The 13,534-nt window shown below is 46.1% G+C and overlaps 1 protein-coding gene across 2 annotated transcripts in view; it reads left to right on the top strand.

Annotated features, from left to right (window-relative positions):
• Positions 1-11,698: 11,698 nt before the first annotated feature.
• RFFL (ring finger and FYVE like domain containing E3 ubiquitin protein ligase) overlaps positions 11,699-13,534 on the top strand; it is a 47,279-nt gene continuing 45,443 nt past the window's right edge. The window contains exon 1 of one of the 2 annotated variants that reach the window (XM_034420951.3): positions 11,699-11,889. The gene's annotated coding sequence lies outside the window, so the exon portion shown is untranslated. The remainder of the gene's footprint in view (positions 11,890-13,534) is intronic. The other variant, XM_034420952.3, reaches the window with a different exon arrangement.

The raw sequence follows: 13,534 nt of genomic DNA, 5'->3' as shown, positions 1-13,534 counted from the left end.
TGGTAGTTGTGCATCGTGGAATACTTATAAGTAAAAACAGTGTTAAGGAACTGTGTTAATTAAATGTGGGAGTTCGTTGACTAGTGAAGGGAGGACTCTCAGTTGGGCATCTCTTTGTAGACTGTGAAGAGGATCCTTTGAGAGTCCTCTGCATTTTATTATTATTATTTTTTTGCTATTTAAGTGGGATCAAAAACAGAGACATTACCCTGCCAACAAAAGTGCATATAGTCAAGGCTATGGTTTTCCCAGTTGCAATGTATGGCTATGAAAGTTGGACCATAACAAAGGCTGAGCGCCAAAGAATTGAGGCCTTTGAACTCTGGTGCTGGAGAAGACTCCGGCGAGTCCCTTGGACTGCAAGGCAATCAAACCGGTCAGTTCTAGTGGAGATCAACTCTGACAGCTCTTTAGAAGGCCAGATCCTGAAGATGAAACTCAAGTACTTTGGCCACCTAATGAGAAGGAAGGACTCACTGGAGAAGAGCCTAATGCTGGGAAAGATTGAGGGCAAAAGAAGAACGGAACAAAAGAGAACGAGGTGGCTGGATGGAGTCACCGAAGCAGTAGGTGTGAGCTTAAATGGACTCCAGAGGGTGGAAGAGGACAGGAAGGCCTGGAAGAACGTTGTCCATGGGGTCATGATGGGTCGGACATGACTTCGCAACTAACAACAACAAAGGATGTGTAGGTATGACATAGCATCAGAAGTGAGTTTCAGCAGGTTCTGACCAGTTCTGGAGAACCAGTAGCGGAAATTTTGAGTAGTTTGGGGAACCGGTAGTAAAAATTCTGACTGGCCCCGCCCCCATCTATTCTCTGCCTCCCAAGTCCCAGCTGATCGGGAGGAAATGGGGATTTTGCAGTATCCTTCCCCTGGAGTGGATTGAGAATGGAGATTTTACAGTATCCTTCCCTTGCCCAAACCACACCCACCAAGCCATGCCAGGCCCACCAAGTCACTCCCACAGAACTGGTAGTAAAAAAATTTGAAACCCACCACTGCATTGCATGCAGGATGGGATGGAGGGAGGGATAAGGATGAAGAGTAATTTTCCAAGAGGGGAGGGAGAAGGGGGAAAGGATATGAATGCAGAGGAAAGAATGCTAATAGGAATACGCTTTCCATAATATCAAGCAACTTTTTTGATGTGCGATGATCTGTTTCCTTTTTCAGGGTTGTTGCTGAAGGGTATTTGTGTTTGCCTAAATAGAGTTCTTCACAGCTTTGCTTGTGGGAGGTTGGGTTATTTGGTAGTGGAGCACTTGATTAATGTGGGTGTTTTGTTTTTTTTGGTACACTTGTGTTTCTAGTTTGCCATCATAGTCTCTGCTGATCAGGATATCCAGGAAGAGTAGTGAGTTGTTTTCTTCTTCCCTGGTGAATTGGAATCCTTTGAAGATGTTGATGGTTTTGTGGGTGTTCTCTAATTCAGCGACTCCCAACCTCTTGGGCTCCAGGGACTGATTCTGCGGAAAGTGTTTTTTTCGTGGACTGGGTTGCGTGGTTTCATACACTGTCTGGATCTCGCACGTGTGCAGATGAGGCTTTGCTTGCTTGCGTGGCCCAGTTCCTGCTCTTCCATGGCCCGGGGATTGGGGACCTCTGCTCTAATTGGTCCTTTAAAAAATATTATTATTTAAATGATTAGAACTATACAAATTAATGAAATTAATAAATATTAGCTATACGTTATTTAGAATATTTACAGCTTTTGACTCACTCAAACTACATTTTTAAAAAACAAATACAAGTAGTCATTGGGGGCAATAGGCTGACTCTGTAAACTGCTTGGAGAGGGCTGTAAAAAGCACCGTGAAGCGGTATATAAGTTAAGTGCTATTGCTATTGCTAGTCCTCAATATTAAAGACCACAATTGAACCGAGAATTTATGTTGCTAAGTGAGACATTTGTTAAGTGAGTTTTGCTCCATTTTTCGACCTTTCTTGCCACAATTGTTAAGTGAATCACTGCAGTTGTTAAATTAGTCACACGGTTGTTAAGTGAATCTGGCTTCTCCATTGACTTTGCTTGACAGAAGGTTGCAAAAGTTGATCACATGACTCAGTGGTGAAATCTAAAATTTCTTACTACCGGTTCTGTAGGCGTGGCTTGGTGGGGGGGGTAATGTGACTGAGTGGGCGTGGCCAATTTTTTTTTTTAACTTTTAAAACCATTTTTTCTACAAGAGGTTGTAAAAAAATGCTTTTAAATGCCTCTGACGATCCAAGCTGAGCTGCCTGATCAGGCAACTCAGATTGGATCGTCAGAGGCATTTAAAAGAAAAAAACCCTTCTTTTCTTTTAAAAGCCTTTGACAATCCCAGCTGAGCCGCGTGATCATCAGAGGCTTTTTTTTTTTACTTTTAAAAGCATTTTTTCCATCGAAGAGGTTGTAGAAAAAACGCTTTTAAAAGTAAAAAAATAAGCCTCTGATGATTGTGCGGCTCAGCTGGGCATGGGGGGGTTGGGCAGGGATTTTTGCTACCGGTTCTCCCAACCACCCGCCTCCATCGCTATCGGATTGGGTGATCTGGTCCGAACTGGGAGCATTTCACCCCTGACATGACTCCAGAACACTGCAAGCATCATAAATATGAACCAGTGGTCAAGCATCCGAATTTTGATCACGTGATCATGGGGGTGCTGCAACAGTCATAAGTGTGAAAAATGGTTATCACTCACTTTTTTCAGTGCTGCTGTAACTTTGAATGGTCACTAAACAAACTGTTGTAAGGCGAGGACCACCTGTATTGAACTTAAATTTGGTGCTGGGTAAAATGATTGAACATATCAACAGATCAACCAAAGCCCCATAAAACATAATGGTTATGATTCAGATTCCCATTACAATTTTAAGAGATAATAAGCAAAGTTGTCTTTTATCACCATTGCTATTCAGCCTAACTATAGAAGTGCTGGCAATTGCATTTAGATCTAATTATCAAATTAATGGGATAAAAATAGGAAAGAAGATATATCTTTTAAATCTATTTGCAGATTATATGGTCTTGACTCTCAGCTAATTATATTAAGAAGGAGTTAGAGGAATTTGCAGAGGTGTCTGAACAATCAATTAATTTTCATAAATTATGTGGTTTTTTTCACATACGCCCAAAAACCCAAATGGAAACTTACAGAGTTTTAGGATTTTCCAATAATACATAAATCTTTAAAATAGTTAGGCATCATTATATCTAAAATGTTGATGAAATTTTTACAAATAATTATGTATCAGCATAGAAGAAATTAAAGAAATGAAAAACTGGACCTCAAAAATTTTAATATTTTAGGGCAAATTGCAGTGGCTGAAATAAAAATTCTTGCCTGGTTAACTTTTTATTTCAATGCCTCCCAGTGCTAATTGCAGAACAGGCTGAAAGACAATGGCGAAGTAAAATATAAAGCTTTTGATTCCATGTAGAAAAACTAAATAAATAAAAGGTTAGGTCTCAGAAACAGGAAGACTGTCATGCCCAATTTGTTACTATATTACCAAGCAGTACGGTTAGGGTAGTTGATTTCATTTATTACGGGAGATGTTTTTGAACTGTGGAATTGATAAAAAGATAAATGAATTGATGTAACCGCTCCTCTCCAAAAATGATTTTATTGGATTTGAGCAAAAAAATCCCAAATATGCAACTGCTTATAAGCTAATTTTCATAATGTTTTCTTAATGTAGGCTTCCTTTTATCAGCATTATTAGCAGGTTGGTCAACTTTTGATAGTTTTGATTGCAACGTTTCCATTTTAAAACGAATGGATAAAATAAAAGATAAACATGAGTTTCGCTAACACATTTTATACTGACACTCAAAAAACTACAAATAGTATTACACAACATGTGACAAATTACCAGCCAGTACAAAATTGTCAAATCATCTTGACAGGTAGGTAGACTGACAGGTTTAGCCATATCTCAAAAATTGCTCCTAGTAGGTAAGTTTTGACATTGTTCCCACTCTGCTTGTGCACACCTGTTCAGCTTTAAATAAATTTGTGAACTTCCTTGACACTTCTAGGAATCGCTACTTTGAGATTTCTTGTCTTAAGCCTCTTATGATGTCTGCAAAAGATGGGAGATGTAGTCCCAACCTTAACTGAATCAGGAAGTGCCTTTTAGCTCATGTTTTTTCTTTCTCTTTTCTGGTGTGAAAAACCAAAGAACCCAGTCACAGAATGTCAAGGTTGGGGAGGGGAACCAAGATTAACTAGTTGACCCTTCTGCCATATGAACTAATCCACTTTGCAATTGTGTGTTTTTAATTCTAGTTTCCTCATTTTCCTTCATTACATTTCCTAGCCCTTCATTTTGTGGAGAGTTACTGTTATTTCCCCTCTTTTCCAGACCAGGTTTTTCTCATTTCTTTCAAGTTCTAGATTTGCCCTTTTGTTAGCTTCCAAATGTAACAAGGAAATCAAAATAAAATAGAAAAGGGGAAGCAAAAATTTCAAAACAGCGTCGGAAGAAATATCTTTCTGGGTTCAGTTCCAATGGGGAAAAAGACACTGGATTCATGAAAGTTGCTTGGAAAGAAGGTTTAGAGATGAACAGGATCACATGGCTTGAGTTCCTGAACAGGATCACATGGCTTGAGTTCCTGAGCAGAAAAGGGCCAAGATGCCTTGATTTTATGCCCTCTTGGGCCCCACCCCAGAGTTTCCTGTTCCTGTACAAAAAATGTATCCCATTGGCTGTCAGACTCCTAGGGGGTGGGGGTCTCAGCTAACCTTGTAGGTTTGCTGGGTGATGTAATCTTTCCAAGTGCCATGTGGTGAGTTTTTGTTGTTAGATACCGTATTTTTCAGAGTATAAGACGCACCAGATTATAAGACACACCTACCTTTTTTGGTGAGGAAAAGAAAAAGAAATTTCCCTCTGCCTCTGAACAATTTTGCCTCGTTGCAGCAAACAGCCTGCTTTACTTTCATTTTCGTTTTCAGCATAGCTTGACTAGCACAAGGGAAAAAAAAGTCTGCACCAGCAATTTACGTCCTTGCACCAAACAGCAGAGCCCTGAGCAAAACAACTGAGAGCAAAACAGCTGAGAGTCGGAGGCCGATCCAATCAACTTGTGCTAATTAGGCTGTGCTGCCTAAAAAACCCCGGGTTTTTTGCTGTTTGCTGCAAGGAGGTAACTGCTGGGAGGCAGAGACCAAAGGGTGAGGGCCAGTGGGTGGGCGGGGCTACATTCGGTGTATAAGACGCACCTAAATTTTCACTCCCTTTTAGGGGGGGAAAAGGTGCGTCTTATTTATTTATTTATTATTTATTATTGCGATTTATATGCCGCCTTTCTCCCTAGGGACTCAAGGCGGCTTACAATATGACAAATTCCAATACAAATCACAATGAAATAAAATTAAAATCAGCAACCCTATTAAAAACAGTTTAAAATTATGACAATGTATCCCCAAACGGATCAGTTGTGTTGACGAAAGAGCCACGTCTTCAGCTCACGACGGAAGGAAAGAAGGTCGGGGGCTGTCCTGAGCTTGGTGGGCAAACCATTCCAGAGGGTCGGGGCTCCCACAGAGAACGCCCTCCTCCTGGGGGCCGTCAGCCGACATTATTTGGCCGACGGCACCCTGAGGAGGCTGACTCTGTGAGAGCGCACAGGACGGTGGGAGAGCGGCTGGAGATGGTCCTGCAAGTATCCCGGGCCTAAGCCATGAAGGGCTTTATAGGTGAGCACCAGCACCTTGAAATGTATCTGGAGCGCCACCGGCAGCCAGTGCAGCTCACGCAGGAGAGGTGTTACATGGGAGTATCTAGATGCCCCCGTAACTACCCACGCGGCTGTGTTCTGGACTAGCTGGAGCCTCTGGACGCATCCCAAGGGCAGCCCCATGTAGAGGGTATTACAGTAGTCCAACCTAGAGGTAACGAGGGCATGAGTGACCGTGGCGAGGGCATCCCGGTCTAGAAAAGGGCACAACTGGCGCACAAGACGCACCTGTGCGAAGGCCCCCCTGGTTACGGCCGTCAGATGGTCCTCTAAGGACAGCTGAGAATCCAGGAGGACAGCCAAGTTGCGGACCCTATCAGAGGGAGCAAGAGTTTCTCCCCCGATCGTTAAAGATGGAACCTCCAGATCCCGGGATGCCGGCATCCACAGCCACTCAGTCTTGGAAGGGTTGAGTCTAAGTCTGTTCCTCCCCATCCAAACCCACACCGCCTCCAGGCAGTGGGACATCACGGAAAGGGCATCCCTAGGGTGGTCAGGGGTGGAGATGTAAAGCTGGGTATCATCAGCATATTGATGATACCTCACCCCAAAACCACGAATGATCTCACCCAGCAGCTTCATATAGATGTTAAAGAGCAGAGGGGAGAGAACCGATCCCTGAGGCACCCCACAAGTGAGAGGCCTCTGGGAGGATCCCTGACCCCCCACTCAGACAAACTGCAGACGACCAGAGAGATAGGAGGAGAACCACTGTAAAACAGTGCCTCCTAACCCCATCTCCCCGAGCCGCTGCAGCAGGATACCATGGTCAATGGTATCGAAAGCCGCTGAGAGGTCAAGAAGGACCAGGATGGAGGAACAACCCCCATCCCTGGCCCGCCAGAGATCATTTACTAGGGCGACCAATGCCGTTTCCGTGCTGTGACCACGCCTGAAACCAGATTGGTAAGGATCAAGGTAGTCAGTTTCCTCCAGGAATTGAGGGAATTGCTGCGCCACCACAGACTCAACAACCTTCGCTAAAAAGCAAAGGTTGGAGACTGGACGGTAGTTGTTAAGAACGTCAGGATCCAGGTTAGGCTTCTTAAGGAGGGGTCGAACCACCGCCTCTTTGAGTGCAGCGGGGAAGACCCCCTCCTTTAATGAAGCGTTGACAACAGCCTGGATCCAGTCTCCAGTCACCTCTCTGGCTGCCGAAACTAGCCAGGAGGGACAAGGGTCCAATAAACACATGGAGGACCCCAGCCTACCCATAATCCTGTCCATGTCATCCAGCGAAACAGGCTCAAACTCAACCCAGATGTTTCCACCAAGACTAGCCTGTCACCTCAATGGACTCTGTCCAGCCGGAGTCCAACCCGGTCCGAATCTGAGTGATTTTATCTTGCAGAAACTGTGGAAAATCCTCAGCACGGCCCTGCAACGGGTCCTCCCTCACTCCCTGATTAAGGAGGGAGCGGGTCACTCTAAACAGGGCTGCTGGGCGGTTTTCTGCAGATGCAATGAGAGTGGCGAAATAGTTACGTTTCGCCACTTCCATCGCTACAAGATAAGACCTAATATGGGTTCTTAGTTGTGTTCGGTCAGACTCGGATCGGGAGGATCTCCAACCACCCTCCAGGTGTCTTTTCCGACGCTTCATTTCCCTGAGCTCCACGGTGAACCAAGGAGCCGCCCAGGATCTGCCTTGGTTCAGAGGCCGCAAAGGCGCAATTCAATCCAGGGCCCCCACCGCAGCCCGTTCCCAGGCTGCAACAAGAGCCTCAGATGAATCGTGAGCTAAGGAGGCGGGAAATGACCCAAGCTCCATCAGGAACCTTTCGGGTTCCATCAGGCGCCTGGGGCAGAACCATCTTACCAGCCCCGCACCCCTGCGATGGGGGATAGCAGTGGGAAAGTCAAGCCTAAGGAGGGAATGATTGGTCCATGACAGAGGTCGATCGATAAAGTCCCCTCCCCACGATCATTTATCCACCGTCCAGAGAGAAAAATCAGGTTGAGTGTGTGTCCTCCAATGTGAGTTGGGCCCTATACAATCTGAGTTAGGTCCATGGCCGTCATGGAGGTCATCAACTCCACACCAACTCAGATGTCTCACCAGCCAACGGCAGGTTGAAATCTCCCACAACCAAAAGGTTGGGTAGTTCCACCGCCAATTCGGCTAAGACATCTAGTAGTGCGGGCAGGGCTGAGGCCACGCAGCTGGGGGAGAGGTACGTGATCAACAGCCCTGACTGAACTCCAGGGTCCCATTTCAAAAGAAGGGATTTACACCCGCCTATCTGAGGAACGGTGACCTCCCTAGGACTGAGACTTTCCTTTATAATTACCGCCACTCCTCCGCACCTCCCCTGGAGTCGCGGCTGGTGAAGTATCCGGAAACCTGGGGGACATAAATTCACGAGAGGGACACCACCCTCCGGTCCCAGCCAGGTCTCAGTGATACAAGCCAGGTCCGCGTCCTCCTTGTCAATTAGATCTCGAATGAGGAGGGCCTTGTTCACCACAGACCTGGCATTCAAATATACCAGCCGGAGTCCAGGGCTCCACACTCCGTCGCCGTCGGGGGAGCAGGATGAGCTGAGGGGGCAGGAGAGCGCCACCGCTTGAACAACCTCCGCCTCTCCCAACCATCACAGGGATTGGAAGACCCTCTCTCCACCGAGCCTCATCGTTCCCTCCCCCTCCCCCCTCCCCCCACAACCATCCAACGGGCCCAATTGCTGAACCGTAGGAGCCGCCCCCGGCTCATCCCTCACACCCACCTCTCGGGTCCCCTTAAAATTTGGTTAAAAGTCTTAATTAAAAAACCCCTCAGACCACGCTTAGAAGCATGCCACCACTCGGGGTTCCAAAACCCGTCCTTGAGGTAGGCCTTCGATAAATCTGAAGGCCATGTCTGCGAGAGGGGGGCATCTCGCAGAACGAGGAGGGTCACCGAAGTGTAAACCAGAATAAATACGAGAAGTGGGTGGGAAGACAGCGACAGGGAACCGAGATGGTAAACAAGAGAGGAAGAATAACAAGATAGGAGTAAACCAGGCCGGCAAACCAGGCCGGCATGTCCACCACTCTCTCACAGCGGTGGGGGAGTCCAGAAGCTGCAGCGAATGAATCCAGCGGAACCAGCCGCAACCACCTTCTCACGGTGGTTAGGTGGGGAGCAACCACCAGCGGAGTAATGGAACAGTTCCTAGGGACATGATGCAGCAGCAATCCACCAGGACTCACAGCTCTTCAGCCTGTAACTCCATGTCTCTGTCCAATACATCGAGTCCAATGAAGGCAGTAATAGGGGGTAAAAAGATGAGGTGTAACACATCGCGATGAGAGAGAAGCCAGGGATCAGATGGCAGTTCAAAAAGGAGGAGGATGACAAGGTCCCAATAAACAACTGAAGATGAATAAGCAGGCGGGCCAAACCAAGGCAGGCAACAGTCCAGGGGGGGCATCAAAAACGGGGGAGGGAGAGGCCCCAGGGAAGAGCAAGATGGATAATTACCACTTCCCCTCCGGCCAACTCCCAATCCCCAGATCTTCTTCAGGTCCACCAACCCCACAGTCATAGTCTGTCCACGCTGGGATATTACAACCCAGATCCAGATCTTCCCGGCCTCACGCCCTTCAGGGGCTATTAGATGTAATCCCAGCAGAATAATCTGCTGGGCCATAGTCCCTTCATCTCCGGTGTGGCATTCACCACCATCGACAAGGCCTCCACAATGCTCGCTGACCTAATCCCAGCAGATTCATCAGGGGGGCTAACGATCTTACAGCAACCACAGCGCCTGTAGCACCCCCCGATGTAGAATTGCTGAGTGTATACAACATCTAAAGCGCCGATCCGGCCAATGAAGCTCTGATGGCCGCGGCGCTGTTGCAGAGGCCGACGCCGCCCTCCTAGCGGCGCCCAGCTGATGCAATCCTCTCATCGCCATCGCCCTCCCCAGGTTGTCTGAGAGCCATCTTCTGCCGGAGACGGCTCATTTAAACTGCCGGAGGCTCAGCATATCGGGCAGGGGGCCGAAGAATGGAAAAACGGCCGCCCCATGGTTTCCCGTTGCTTGTTCTTACATCCCCGATCTCAGCCGGCACTTCGGGGAACCGCCATCTTGCGCATATATTATAGATAGAAAAATATAGTAGGTCCTATTATGCCCTGGAGGCCATGTCTTGTGTTGCAGATGAGCTAGCTCAGGCCTTAATGGCCCATTGACAAAGGGGGTGGGGGGGGGCTGAGTTTTTGCCTCCCTTTTAGGGGGAAATATTCTGCCCTTTTAATATTTCCTAAAATATCTCATTTTCCTAGGAGAGGGGGGGGTGCTAACTTCCTACAACAGCAAGGATAGGAAAAAGGCTTCTTTATTGCTATTCCAAAAAGAGTACAGGGGGCAGCCGACCACAAACTGGCACATCAGTAAGATTTTTTATTCTTACTATTAATAATATTATATTATAATATTATATATTATAAGTCTATTTATCTGCACTACTATTAATCTTCTCATCGTTCCCACCATCCATCTCCTTCCACTTATGACTGTATGACTGTAATTTTGTTGCTTGTATCCTTATGATTTAATTGATATTGTTTCCTGATTGCTAATTTGTACCCTATGACTATCATTAAGTGTTGTACCTTATGATTCTTGATGAATGTATCTTTTCTTTTATGTAGACTGAGAGCGTATGCACCAAGACAAATTCCTTATGTGTCGAATCATACTTGGCCAATAAAGAATTCAATTCTATTCTATTTTACATATCATATTGAGCCCTTTGTGTAAGGCATGAGATCACAAGAATGTGATAAATGAGTTTATGGCCACAGGTAAACAGGAACCACCGGTGTGATATACTTTTATGGTCAGAGGAACTTAGAAAATATTTTGTCTGTTATGTCCCTCATCAGGAAAGATCTTCCTGATCTTTCAGGAAGAGGTGCTAAATTCCCAAGACTTTTAAATGCTGACTGGCTCCAGCGCTAGATTCCTGCCTGTCAAGTGATTTATTGCCTTTAAGAAAACATTGTATTTTATGAGTGGAGACAAGTTTCTCTGACTCCAGATCAGAAGGCTGTTAAGGGGGGGGGGCAGATCAAAAGCTTTAAAAACTTATCAGTCTTTTTCAGCCTTGCCCCTTTTCCAGGAATTGTCCCTTTATTTTTCCCAAGAAAATATGGTCACTGTATCTACTACAACCCGCATTGCAACCTCTGGAATTTCAAATGTACAGGAATGTGCACAGCCACGTCCATCGTTTTTCCAATATTCAACAATTTAGAACACAATGGGGTTTTCTTGTTTTTATCCCTCAAAGCAATATTGGAATTCAACATTGAACTGAATATTCGTTTGTCAACATTTTCCTCCACGCTGAGGTCAACGATCATTTCCATCGCCCAGGCCAGGGGTCTCCAACCTTGGCCACTTTAAGACTTGTGGACTTCAACTCTGTAGTACAGTGGACTACAATGAGCCTGTAGTACAGTGGACTAAAGCACTGTTATTAACATCTGCTGCTTGCAATTACTGCAAGTTCAAATCTCACCAGGCTCAAGGTTGACTCAGCCTTCCATCCTTTCAAAGGTAGGTAAAATGAGGACCCAGATTGTGGGGGCAATAAGCTGACTTTGTATAAATATACAAAAAGTATGAAGGCTATTGCTTAACGCATTGTAAGCCGCCCTGAGTCTCGGGAGAAGGGCGGCATATAAATTAAAGCAAAAAAAACCAAAAAAAACCCTCCCAGAGTCCCTCAGCCAGCAAAGCAAAGCTGGCTGAGGAACTCTGGGAGTTGAAGTCCACAAGTCTTAAAGTGGCCAAGGTTGGAGACCCCCTGTCCAAGGCGGCCTCTCTAGCCTTAATCTTGTTTCCTTCTCTATGGCATGAGGCGCTCAGTTTCGCTACCCTCCTTTGCAAAAAACTCAACCGTCGATTCAATCCCAACGCAGCTTCGCTCTTTAGCTCCACCCCACGTGGCCCCGCCTCCTAGTTGCCAAAGCAGCCAGACAGCAGCCAAAGGCTAGGCGGCCGTCGGCCAGGGGGGCGGGCGCGCGGCCGAGGGGCGGTTCCTCCTTCTAGCCCCGCCCACTCAATCCATTCTAGCCGAGGCAGTTGGAGCCTGGCCTTCGCGGGAGGAGGAGGCGCCGCCGTGTCGCGGAGGTCGGGAGTGGAGCGTTCTCGGTGGTGAAACGTAAGAGGGGGAGAGAGAGAGAGAGAGAGTAGAAAGCCGGTCAGGAAACGGTAGAGAAATGAGAAGAAAAAAAAATGTACCTTTTCGGTTGCTGCTTTTAGAAGGAGGCTGCGCTTTTTTTTTGGGTGGTTTGGTATCTAAGGAATGGAGTGTGGAGGAAGATGTGGGAAGCTGAGTGTGATCGAAGCTACAGGCTAGTGTTGAAAGTCCTGTTGAACTCGGAGGAATATACTTCAGAGTAAATGTATTTCGAAGGAGGATGATATGACACTTCCTTGAGGTTTGGCTTGGCTTTTCCCGCAGCCCCAGCTAATTCCCCCCCCATCTGTTGCTCTCCAGGTGTGTTGAGTTATAGTCCAGCTGCTGCAGCCATGCCTTTCCAGACGGAGGAGAGTTGTAGTTTACCTCCCCAGGAAGGCTGAGGAAGTTTATTCTCTTGCAAATGTTTCTCCTCTTCTTAGAAAACAAAACGCACTTCTTGACGGTGAGAGAGAGAGAGAGACTGGGTCAATAGCAAAGGCTGGGAAAGCCCAGCAAGCAAAGGCATGATAAGGCAACGTGGTGATAAAGATGATTATTATTATTTTTATGAAAGCTGAAATGTTAAAAAAACATGATGCTTTTGTGTACAAACAGGGCTTGCAAGTACATTTATTTATACTTCCAGCCTTAACATTGTTCCGCCAGATGGGCTGGGGTCTATCCGACAGCCTAGCTGGCTGGGAAAGCTTGTGGCAGCTGGAGAACACCAGGCTGGGAAGGGTTGGTTGGTATGCACTGCCTTCCAGCTGATGTCATCTCTGGTAACCGACAGGAAGGTCCCTAAGATCCCGTGCGAGGCTAGCTTCTGTTTACTGTGTTGGTGATCGAGTTGAGACAGTTTTTTTTTTGTTTTGCAAACCCTGTTCGTTTGCGTGATGCTTCCTAGTACAGTGAAAAACAAACAAACAAACACCTTTTGAAAGTATTTTCTGGATTGACGATTAGTTGGGTGGTAGGTAAAATTGTATCATATTTTATGTTAGGATTAATAGTAAAAACAGCAGTGACCACATGCTAGCTTTCTTAAATCCCTCAACTGCTTTCTTATCTGCTCCTGCATCCAGCCTAAGCTCCTTCTTGATTTCAAAATCTTTATGGCTCTAAGCCCATCTTACCTTGTTCATTTCTTCTGCAGTTCAAAGGTTTCCCTTCTCTCCTCAGGAGATTTGCCTTTTCCAGCATTACTGCCACTGGGCTTGGAATTGTCCCTACAAAGAGTTGTATCGTACTACTGCTCTCATTGTTTTCAAAAGGAATGTTTTCTGTGATGTTTTTAACATGATATGCATCTTATTTCCAATGTAAACCTGTAATTAACCCCCACCCCCACCCCCACTCCCACTATACATAGATGAAATAAATTGTTGTGGGTAGGGACCAAGGAAAACTGAGGTTCAGAGTCCATCCTTAGTCATGGAAACGTATTGGGTGACTCTGAGCTAATCATATTCCTGCAGCCCAACCTACCCCACAATCACAGGATTGTGAAGATAAAATGAAGAGAGAGATTGGTATAAGCCCCCTAGAGCTTTTGGATGAAATGTGGGATATAAATCTAAAAAATAAACGTTTTTTTAAATTTATGTAACCTTACTTTCCTTTG

This window comes from Pantherophis guttatus, chromosome 1 (assembly GCF_059756535.1).
Source record: "Pantherophis guttatus breed Tessera chromosome 1, ASM5975653v1, whole genome shotgun sequence".
NCBI classification, from domain to species: domain Eukaryota; kingdom Metazoa; phylum Chordata; class Lepidosauria; order Squamata; family Colubridae; genus Pantherophis; species Pantherophis guttatus.
The sequence above is the reverse complement of the archived record's forward strand: the minus strand, read 5'-3'. Positions and strand labels throughout refer to the sequence as shown.